Source organism: Euprymna scolopes, chromosome 4 (genome assembly GCF_053919585.1).
Source record: "Euprymna scolopes isolate OS-2025 chromosome 4, ASM5391958v1, whole genome shotgun sequence".
NCBI classification, from domain to species: Eukaryota; Metazoa; Mollusca; class Cephalopoda; order Sepiida; family Sepiolidae; genus Euprymna; species Euprymna scolopes.
Window position 1 is genome coordinate 75,225,056 of NC_136485.1, and position 12,926 is coordinate 75,237,981.

The window sequence follows — 12,926 nt, forward strand, 5'->3', positions numbered from 1 at the left end:
CCACAAAAACTATTTTCTTTACGTCACAAGTGTCACGCTTATACATTAATTCCATAGCTCATATAACATACTGACCAAACGGGTCACCGGTAGTCTAGTCTAGTCTAGTCTAGCATATATATATATATATATATATATGGGGATATTTTTCTTGGTTTCTGACTATTTAATGATTTATCTGGATATATTTAAAGGGGTTTAATTTTTACTTGATATTTCATACGCAATTATAAGTCTATATAACAAAATTAATATTATTTTTTCGAAAAGAACATATATAGAAAAAGAAAGCATATATTTTGACTTAAACTATTAACAAAAAAATTGACTTAACTATTGACAAAAACATTGTATAGAAAAATAGTATTTTATGTGTAAAACACCTTTTTTAAAAGCGCTTTATTTCGCTTGCGTTTCATTATATTTATATGGATATGAATATATGCTTAATATAAGCATATGTTCGGGCATGGCTGATACTTTATACATATACTTTAGTCTAAGCTTTATTATATAGACAAAAACAGAACAAACCTGGCTGTGTAAGTTTGGAACTTTAGTAAGATTATCCTTTAATTATGAACTCATCTAGGAAATAGTGGGTCCAATTCCAGTTTCATTTAGGCAAAATAGATTTGTTTAGTTTACTGTGGTATGTTGGAAGGCACGCGGCTCATGTTTTGCAAGAAGGTTTGGTATACTAGACATACGTTGAAGAAGGATACGTGGGATACTAGCGTCGGAATTAAAAGTTCTGCGTTTGATCGTGTATTTTTGCTGAGAACTTTTCATGATGGAATTTTTGGATTTGTTGAATAGGATTATAGAGTTGCTTATAGCAGGGTATAGAACGAAAACTAAGAGAGAAAAAGGAATGAAGAAATGTGTATATTACTTGTAGAACATGATAAGGAAATGCCGTAACAATTACCCACTATTATGACATCGAGAAGCGCCACAGAAAGCTACTACATGGTTCCGAATCCATTCTACCAGGGCAATGCAGCAGTACTTCCCACCTGCTGATAAAACAACCTCCTTGGTGGTAAATGCAAGGTGCATGTACCTGACTATCAGGCGAATAAGATAAGCCCAAATAAAACGTTTACCTCCAGCGCCCTTACCAGTTACATAGCCACAAGGATAGACGTAGAAACAGAAGATTTCCGACATCTTTGGCGATTATTCACGAAAAATACTGCCAACCTTGAATGGAGATGTGTCTCCTCTTATTGTCAAAACAATCACTTATTAAAAACGGGGACTGAAGGAAAGACAAGGAGAAACGAGTGTAACTGGAGCTGCATAATAACGCATCCGCAATGCATGGTCTACTCTTCATTAAAATAAAAAAAAATATATGATAATATGAAGTATTGTACTTAATAGAAGTTAAAACAACATGTTAAGTGGAAGCATGGCGATATGTTCCCCTCTTCCGCTAACTGAAAATAAATGTACTTGTTTAATCTATTTATGCTATATTTAAATTTTACTTGATAGATATAATGTGTACATTCATGGGCGAGAAAATCTATTATTTAATCAAACAATCTAATGAAAAATAGAAATTCAAAACAGAAATAACTATAGTCAATATTAACATTTGCAATTAAAAATAAATAAATAAAATAAATATCGCAACAGATTATCGACTAAAATCTTCCGTCTTAAATGCAAACTATTAAAGATTTAAACACACTTCGGCTTTCAAAGATATATGTGTGTGTGTGTGTTTACGTTAGGATATTTGTATATTTGTAGCAAGTAAATTTTTATGTGTAAAAAAATGGTGTGTTTGAACAAGACGACCAATTTATGATAAAGCTGTGTCATGTTTAGCTGCCGCAATGTCTTAGAGGATATTCTCATTATAGATGCATACGCTTAATTGCGAATTAAAACATAGATTTACATTGTTCAATACAACGCGAAATTTATACATTCATAAACTTGTCACTAACTGAAACTTACATCTGATATTTTAATTTATATGATCACGAATTTGATACTAGCGTGTTTTTTTTCTTATGCGTATCATATTCACTGATTACTTTTCTGACTGTCAATCAATTCTTTTTCCAACTTCCGTAACATTTATGTTCGTTTCTCTTAATGTAATCTTCAGTCATAAGATAAAATACTGTATACAGTTTTGTATTAAATTTGTGATAAAATCGTCATGCACGCACCATTGCCAAAACATCACAACCCCATCTTTGTGCTTAATGTTTAGGTACCAAACAGTCGTATGGAATATTTTCATTATAGATGTGCACGCTTAACTGGGTATTAAAGCATAGCTTTACATTGTTCAATACAATGCGTAATTTGTACAATTATAAACTTGTTCCGTGAATTTCAAGTTTACGTTCCGTTCTCTCCTCTTGGCTGGGACAATCGTGGTTTTCACATTAGCGAGTGTTAGGGGAGGAACATGCGGGCTCTCAAATTGAAAACAAAATATGTAAAAATAGGAGGAAGAAATAACACAAGTCCACGATCTTACATTAATTTAAGTGGTCTGGATTTGGTGTGTGACACAATCTAATCTATCTATCAAGGCTAGCTTTCTGTTCTTTGTCAATTCATTTCGGTTGATTAAATCACTCTCAGGAGCATACGATCTGCTTCCTTGTTCGTCAAACGCTTTGCTCAGACGGACCCTCATTAATAATAAAGTGGCGTTTATATAAAGATTCTTTAGAATCACGTATTAAAGTGTCAGTTATGCGGTCTGGCCGTGACTTTGAATTGCATATACAATTTTGACATGCAACTCGCACAAATAAACTTTTGATCATTACTGTGTAAACATTTCCACTACGTAACAGGTATCTATTTTTATAGTTTACGTTTATTTAAACTAAAAAAAAGCACTATGTATTGTCGTTTGATAAACATTAACCCCGCGCCTTTTCTCCTTTGACCCATTTATAGTATCCCAAATTCACAAGGTTTATTCTTTATACATGCTTGGTAAACAAATTTCTTTCCGCCATCATATTCACGTTCATATTTTTCGGTGCATAGCGTAAAAGATAGTGCTTACGTAAATGCAGTTAAGCTTACTAATACCGCTTTCAATGTTATTGAAATATGTGTTTATTCAAAACGGAAAGTGTAAAGTTTCATTCATATTCTTTCTAATTTGATATTTATGAGTATTTTTAAAACATACACTTTAGTCGGTCGTGTAACATGAATGAATTGGCACTTGGACATACTTTGTTTAGCGTACATATTCCGAATCATCATTATCTATCATTATCTATTATTACTACTTTATTAAATATTTTTACAGATCAATAACCACTTATCAAAGCCCAAAGGCAACTCGAAGATGATGGTTAAAGCATGTGCATTGATCAAAAAATCAATATCATAATAATGGTTAGAAGTGTAAAGTATGAAAATTGAATTACTTAAGGGGGCGGCTCATCAAGAATTTGTTTACATTGCACTTGAAAACGGTCATATTGTAGTCAGATGGCAAGCAGGTAAACGAAACAGAGGTCCGCGGGCGGGCAGTTCTAAGAAATAAGCTTTATTCATGGAATCTGCATTAAGGTTTATGCGCAGATAAAGAATGTGGGAAATTATTGATAGCGTTTACAGCCAAACGAGTGTTTCTCGTGAATGTGTGTCGAGGGATGCATAAATTATAGTTCAGAAGAGCACTTGTCATGAGAATATTGATAAAACAGAGAAAGCCTTGCAACGCATCTTCTGTATAGAAGGGGGTTGCAGGGAAGAGAAAAGGGCATCCCCTACTAGGCTACGAAATCTATTTTTTTGTTTACAATTGCCCAGTAGCCTTATTTGTACGCAGATTGTTTGTGAGTATAGGTTCGTAGTTTCCCATGGATTAAAGTAGACGTATAATCATGACGTCGGGTTTATTTGAGGGCATTGTTTGCAAATTTGTGATCAACATACATGAACACTAATAAATTGGGATGCATTAATTTCGTACACTTTTTGTTTTCATGTTCAGTAGTTTCAGATAAAAAGTTTGGGTTCTTAGTAAAATGTATTACATAAGGAGTAACGCGTAAGTGTAGGAGATGGTTAAGCAAGAATGGTTGTCGTGCTCAGAACCGCTCGCATGAAATGATAATTCCCAATATATTTCACCCACATAATTATGTAATCGATTTCGACATACTTAAAATGCTCACCCTTCTGCGACCAAATGTCTATACTCGTTTATAAATTAATCTCACTTTTATTTTTACGTTCTTCTGTCGGATTTACGGCAAATTTGCACCATTTTTTCACATATCCATTATATAATATTGAAGTTGTTATTCTAGTTAGCTGTTTCTTTCTTAAAAATAACTCGTGTCAGCACTGATTATGATTTCAGCTCAAGATGGAAATACAACTAACCGGCACCTTCACATGTACAATCAATACATAATATTTATTCCGTACTGATCAGGTAATCAACTCCACATATACACATACACATACACATACACATACATTAACACCAACATATATATGTGTAAAGATATGTATGTATGTTTATATGTGCGTGTTTAAAGGCATTAATGCATATAGAACATTCACTGAATAAAACTAACATAGTCTGTGTAAATCGAGCTTCTTAGCAAATTTTCACTCCGATTTTGTTATATTTCTTGCAAATCAGGTGTACATATAGTGGGTCCAAACATTAAGTTTTTTTTAATTTCTGTATGAATTAGGAGCAAAACTAAAGCCCATACTTTATCCTTTAAACGTTTATGCTATTATCTTTTAATTATTGAATTCCGTAAAGAATTGCCCTAGCCTATATATATATATATATATATATATATATATATATATATATATAAAGAGAGAGAGAGAATTATATAGATATATAGATATATAGCGATATGTTGTAATCTACATTTAGTACTGTTTCGCTGTATCACAGCTAATCAGTGCGGCTAAAAAAGTAACTACCTCAAGCCTAAGTTAGCACGTCAGCGCCTCTCACTGCGGCTGAGATGAATTTGGGAAACAACAATGTATACATATTATCTTAACGGTTAAGCTCTAGTTGTTTACACAAAGAACATTGCTTTGTTCTCTATGTGCAATTTGTTCCTTGCTTCCCAATTTACTCAAATCCAAATATGAAAAAAAATTTAGTAATCGGCATACGGTATTGTATCGCTTTATCATTGCTCATCAGTGCGAATAAACTAGCAATTATGGCAAGCCAGAATTGAAACCTGACCGCCTAGGCGATGGTCAGCGCTTCTCAACCTTTCACTTTTTTCCTGCTGCTAGGATCGTTATGCGAAATTACAATGTTTAAATATTGGTTTTTACGCTTCCGGAAGTGTGTTATTTCGCTCTCCAAATATGCTCAATCACAAATAAGGAGCATTTGGGAGTATCATCATTATAAGTAAATATATATATATATATATATATATATATATATATTTATAAATATATATCTTATTTGTGATTGAGCATATTTGGATATATATATATGCACACACACACACACACACACACACACACACATATATATATATATATATATATATATATATATATATATATATATATATATATATATATATATACCTGTGCGAAAAATTATATATATCAAACCAATTTTAAAATAAAACCACACCCACTTATATTGAACGGGCGACTTATTAAAATTCTGCTGTTAAACTATGCCATCTGATCGTTTTCAAGGGATGTGTTTGTTGCTTATCTGTACTTATGGACGTTTCAAGAACAGTTGTATTTTCCTAGCAGAGTTCTATCCTCTTAGGGTAATAAAACTAACGAAACCATACAGACATGGGCAATAGAAATATCAAATAAAAATCTGTTGATTAATAGCCACGACATTTGGTGATTCTCGTCACTGTTTTTTTTTTTGGGGCCGGCATTACAATGGATAGCATTCTGTAGTCGTGTATCGCAGGGTCTGTTTGCTAGGATAGAATGCTTGTAAAAAACAGCAAAGAGATTTTAAATAACAATATTGGATTTTTCTATTTTACATTTAAAGAGCATTAAAAATTCGGTTAATGTAGACTCACGCCCGTCGTCACATACGATTAGATAAAACTTATGAGTTCCGAGGCACGTGATCCGTCTGTTCGGCGTTTCAGTTTTTACTGTTAAAACAATACCATTTCATCCTGCAATCGTTTTTTATTCCAATGTAGGGGAGGACCTTGAAAGAAAGGAAGGCAGGGGCGCAATGCATCAATAATATTTGAACAATGTTTAAAATTCGATTGCCAGCCAGCAGGCGGAATCATTTATCACCTTTACTCACTCTTTTACACAACGTATTTGTCAATCAAGTTCACGCTAATTCATGTTAACATTATGGGGTTTCAGGCGTATGTTGGTTTTGCTGCACGTGACAACACTACCCCTATATTAAATGCAGTGAAATTAGTCTGGACATACTATTATATGTTAGTTCAAAAGGGAATCATAAAATATGGTAAACTGCGTTTTTTTTTCTGGGAGACAGATTCCATGATGCGAAATAGAGATAGCTTATTTGAATATTGCTTATGTTTGTTGGGATACTTTTTCTTCTTAATGCAATTTAAATTGGAAATCTCCCGATCATGAAATGGGTTATAGTGCTCACTTAGTATGTATGTAGCTAGGCATTCGCATATTGATCTAGTCTATATAACATGGGGGTCCGATTCCTCAATCATGTAAATCATTTTCATCGCAAATTAGCGAGCATGAGCTCTTCACTAATGAAAGATCCGGTCTAACATTTCTTTTTTATTTGCTTGTTAATCAGTTTTAGTATTTCTATTTCCCGACCATTGGTCATTAACAAAACTAATAATATGTTTTGCCTATTTCTCAAATCTCACGACATTATTGGCACATTAAATCCATTCATTCTGCTCGATATTTTAAACTTTACTAAATATTTATATATTAAGATCCTACAGGTATGATTCTGCTAAACTTTTTTTTAAAGAAAGCGAGTAATTGTAGACTTCATTTCAAATCAATATAACAGTTTCTTTTCAGCGATAAAATTTCATATAAATAATGAGGAGTTTTTTCTAATAATAGATAAAAAAAAAACAATGAATATAATTGCCTAAAAACATTGGTGGAAATGTGCGTTATACCAGCTTTAATAAGTTGTAATGTTTATCATGTATTACACAGCATGAACACACTTATTTAACGAAGCTATTGATTACATATATATATATATATATATATATATATATATATATATATAAATATATATATATATATATATATATATATATATAGTTGGTGTAATTCTAACGCGCTGATTATACAGAAAGACAACAGATAAAAACTGTCAATGTGGACTTGGTTTTTTGTGCAATTGCTCTTAATATTCTTGACGCATATTGATAAAAAATATATCCTCAAGTATTAAGAAGTGCCTCACTCTCGGACCATGAAATATTTTTTTATGTACAGCCTCCCGAAGCAGACAGGATTAACTTTGATATATTTTACTAAACAATTATATACACAACGATTTGCTTTAAATTCATCATTTACGGTAGATATATTTTTGAATTCATAGAAACAAGGCGGTCGACGGGCATAAAAATACAAATGAAAACGCGATTATCTAACACCATTGCAAATAAGACATCCATTCCTTCTGAATTATATAACAGAGGGTGAAATTCCCCTCAGTAACACTTTCCAAATGTTTACCATTTGTGCATGATATCTTTTAGACATGCAGACACTGCAGGCTAAAACATGATCGTTTTCAAGTCCAAAGACAAAACAGTAGTTGTTGAGGTCTCGAATTTTTTTGTTTATTTTACTTCCTGAATCAGCTGCGTCAGAGTTTTTTTTTGTTGATAGTATAACAAAATATGTAATATTACATTACGATGCGCATAAAATAAGTCTGTTTGCATAAGACTTATCTGCTTCTTGAGCTCTACATGTGAGCAACATTCATTCGAAAAATAGTGACGTGTCAACATTGTCTCTTGCAAATATGTCGCAACTAGTTATCGAAGTAATGTTGGTTTTGAATGAAATATCATAATGATTAAGTTTTTATCATGATAGAAAAGGCCAGAATAATACAGAATTATACATATATTTATTTATTTATGAACATTATGAACAATATTGTAAACATTAGAAAAATATCACGCAATACGCATGCGCTGTACAACAGCATTTTCAGGAATTTGACTAAACTCTTTAGTAGTCTGACTCCATATTATTTTCTTACAATAGCTAACAATGCGATTGTGTTAAATACTCATTTTTATAATCAATTTTCTTCACATTCTCATTATATCTCAAAACATGGGTGACACTGGAAGAAAACATATGTAAGACGGATTTTCTTAAGGTGTGCTCTATTCTCAAACGTTATGCTGTCTTTCTGAAAAAACACAACAACTATTTATTACTAATAGCATGACCTGTGTACCAACGTTGCCCTCTTGAAACAGTATTTTTTAACAAGTTTCGGTTCTTCTTTTCGTTGGAAGTTAATTATTTGGGTTACAACCGACAAGAAACAATTGCAAAATCATGTAATTTAACAGAAAAGAATGCGGTATCTCCTCGTTGTAATAAAACGTACAAAATAAATATTTTCACTGTCAAATATTATAAACAAATGTGGACCAGTTTGCAGAAATATAAACGAGCCCGTTATTTAACTCCAAAAAATTTGCGTATATGCATTACGTCTTGCCAATATAAAATATAATGAATAATATTTTTATATAAAGGCATATTATGAGGGATGCTGAAGCCATTGGATCTGGTGTTTGTTCAGTAGATAAGAAATCCTTAGAGACTGAGGCAATAAAGTGTGGATCAAAACTTGCACAGCAGCTTTAGCACACAGTGAAGTAAAATACATAAGAAGTAAATATTTAGAAAAGCAACTGATGTAAAGATTTACCTAATATTCTAATTACGGAGAAACTCTTGTCTACTGAGTATTTTGGTTAGTGTAAAGGAAGTGGTCTCTAAGTTAATAAATGAAGCCTGCCCTTATACGAGAAATTTTCTGAAACCATGTAAAGCAATCATAAACTATCTATAACATAAATATCACGTGTATGTATGTATGTTTGTATGTCTGCCAAAAACTTTTGTGAGAGGCGACGGAGTGTCAGGCGATCGCAATCGTTTTGAAGCTTGAACCTTCGGACGACAAATATTAAAATATTCGCTAAAAACATTTATTCCTTCACCCTCAACATGGAACTTATATTCAGTGATGACTCGCTTTTCACGTCAATATTTTCGAAAGTCACTCTCTTTTTTTTTTCGTTTCACTAGCCACAATTTAAACCTTCGCCTCTTCCGGTTTCGCGATGTAAGGAACGGAAAAGATGTCCCGTTTTTATTCCTTTTCTTTTTCTTCCTTCGTTGTACAGGTCCGAGCGTGCCTACCTACCCCCACGTTTTTTTGCCAAACATACACCTCCAAACATCCGAGTAACGGCGGACAACCATGCTTGTATTCGGTGAAAAGATAAATAATTATATCCTAAGTTATTTTGTCATTATTTTTTCATTAAATTGTTGCTAGGTTATGAATTAAAGCCACCCACCAACAATAAATGTTGAAAATTTGTGTAATAAACATTATACATATTGTTTGTGTGTGTGTGTGTGTTTTCTATCAATTTAGGAGGAATCTTTTTTCGATCCAATTGTTTGGAGAACGTACAGTATAGTTGAAAATATCATCATGCCCCTGATTTTAAGCTTGATTTTCTAAATAAATATGTTATTTTTACCGCTAAAACATATATGCATAAATATCTTAGTTTGCAATCAACCGAAAAAAATGAAAAGCGTCTACCTATTTATCTAGAAAAATTAATAATATTTATTCATAAGACTTTCGGTAGGTTGTCATATTTTATGCAACGATAAATGTTTGCAAACTTCTAAATAGATCAGTGACTCTAACGCTCAAGGAAGGCGTATTAGATTACAAACAAATTACAGTTATAAAAAATAACGTTATTACTAAAAAATAAGCCATTTTAACCCTGAGGAGCTTATTGTGTTTTGTAAATAATACATACTTTCACCTTACAATTTACAAGAGAAAAGAATAGCACATATGAAAAAAAAAAACAGAAATATAAAAAGGGGAAAAACATTGCGAAGTAGAACAAAAGTTATTATGAAGAAAGCAAGCCATAACAAAGGTAGTGGGAGTTCGGACCGGGCTATATTAAAATATTTTAAGATAGTCTAACAATTCCGTACTTTCATCAAACAATGCAGTAAAGTTTTTGTTCTGTTAAGTAAATCATAGTCCATAGGAATTAACCTTACAAATAAAACTTCATTGCTTCTGAAAATTTTCGTTGAAAAAAGGAAAACAAGGGGAAACATGGTCAAATGATAGCGACTGACGCCTACGAATAACACTACAACAAAAATATCGAGGAGAATATATTATAAAAAGTAACATAGAGTGCGGTATGTTTTCGAAAAGGTAAAAAATAATCAGAACAATTTTAATAAAATCCAAAGTAATGACCAAGAGGAACGATAGATAGTGTAAATTGTGTTAGTTTTATCTGTAAAGTAAATAGTTAAAGTTTAAGAAATAAATAAGAAGAAAAGAAATACAAACGTTTGAAATGGTTCGGCGAGATTGTCATGTAAAATGGCGTCGACGCGATTCGGTAAAGTTTGTGTTAACGCTAATAGCAGTAAGTTTTAAGATTTGTAACGGAATTTAATATTGTGTACATGTTTTTTTTTATTTTGTTTTTTTGCTGGAAAAATTAAAATAATTGCCGGGTGCATTACAGTAATATCAGTAACAAAAACGTCTTTTTTAATTGATATAGTGGAATGAAAACGATATATGAGAAGCTTTTTTCGGCGTTCGTAACTTGTATTCCTTGACGCTAAAGAACGACTGGTTATAACGTAGAGCTAGCTGAGCAACTGATATTCTATCACTTTCAGGAACTGATAATTAAGCGGGATACTTTATTATTTTGTAGGGTATAGCAACGTAATAAGTAGAAAGTAAATAAAGTCACAAAGAATAATAATAAACAGATATATCATAGGAAATTAATACTAAGGGTAAAAGAACCGGTGATTTAAGGTTTGTAAGGGCTCTAAAAATCTAGAGGGGAAATATTTACTATTTTCTTTCTTGGCTAACGTGGGGTCGATAGTGATAGCTGGTGATAAAAAAGAATGCATTAAAAAAAAGACAATGAGAGTAATTAAAATGGCAGGTACGCATGATCGCAAGGCACTAATGCTAGAGACAGAAGGTAGCGTATGAATTGCAACGTTATTATCCTATTTTGTTGTTTTGTAGAGCTGGAATACCAATAGCATTTTATAATATTAGTAAATATTGCTTAGTTTTAGCGGTTTTAGCAACTTCCCATTTCCAAAATGCAAAATAATGATATATGTTATTTACTATTGATTTTCCTTCCGTTTAAAAATGATAAACAAAATACCGCTTGTATTCCAATATATTCGAGCCAAAACTAATGTGTCTGTGTCTTTACTTGCTTCAGATGGCTTTGGTTATTGCTGTCTACTGGGCAAAATTCCAGATTAACATTTAGTTTACGGATCAATGAGGAAATGCTAATGGAAAACAAGGCTTTCACGTATGGAAGACAGTTGCTTTTGATCAGTTGTAATCCAATTCGTCACATTTATTAAACCCATTTTTTCAAGAGATTTACACAAAATGTGTAAGATACAGATTTTTAAACACATTTTTTAAAATGATTATCGGATAAAAAAGTCTATGATGTTCTCAAACATATCTGCAACATATGCGTGTCTTAAGTAGTCATCGTTTTTTGGCTGTCTAGCTGAGTTTTTATCTCAAGAAACACGTTCTAAATATGGTTTCCGAGGAAGCAGTGTTGTATTTAGAACTAGCGGGGGTGCCCGGCGTTGTCCGTGGATTGGGAGGTGTGTGTGTTGGGAGGTAGATGAAAACAAAATGGAAAAAAATCATAAGCGAATATTTAAAACCCTGTTTTAATATTAAAGAAAAACGAGCGAAAAAGCAGCGAAAAAAGTGTTGGTAGGCTCGAACCCGAAACCTTGACTTATAAGACTGATGACATAGCATGATGTCGCGGTAGCACGGAGTAAAGAACGGTCGAAAATAATTGTTTAAAAAATAGTGGTTCAAGGTCAAATATCACGTTATAGCTAGAAGTATCCGTAGGAGGGAAAACGAATTAACAGCGCGAATTTTGTAAGATAAACGTCGCTGAAATAAAAGATATTTACGACGGTGTTTCGTAAGTCGTATGCATTGTAATCCAAGGAGCATATGAAAATAATATATATATATATATATATATATATATATATATATATATATATATATATATATATATATATATATATACCATATATTATCAGAATGAGCGACCAACCCGAGCACCACCCCTCCAAAAGACTTTGCCAGACATAGAGAAAAAATGCACATGCACACAAACACACAGATACACTAACCCACATTTTGCCTTATATATATATATATATAAATATATATATATATATATATATAGATATACATATATATATATATATATACATATATATATATATATATAGATATACATATATATATATATATATGTTTTATTTTTTATTACCGTTTTATCTATTTGCTTGCATATGTTTCAGATGCTGGACCATGTTTACGATCCAACAGTCTCGTCAGACGTTACAGAGGTGGTTGTTAGTATTAGGAAGAAGTGTTGTAGAAGAAATACGAAAGAAAAAAGAGAGAAAAATCGGGGTTGAGTTAGGAGATGATAAGGGGTAGGGGGATTGTTATTGACAATATTTCAGTTTTGAAAGTTAAGATACATTAGATTATATTGTGTGTGTGTGGGAGTAGCAGATTCATGTAAGCG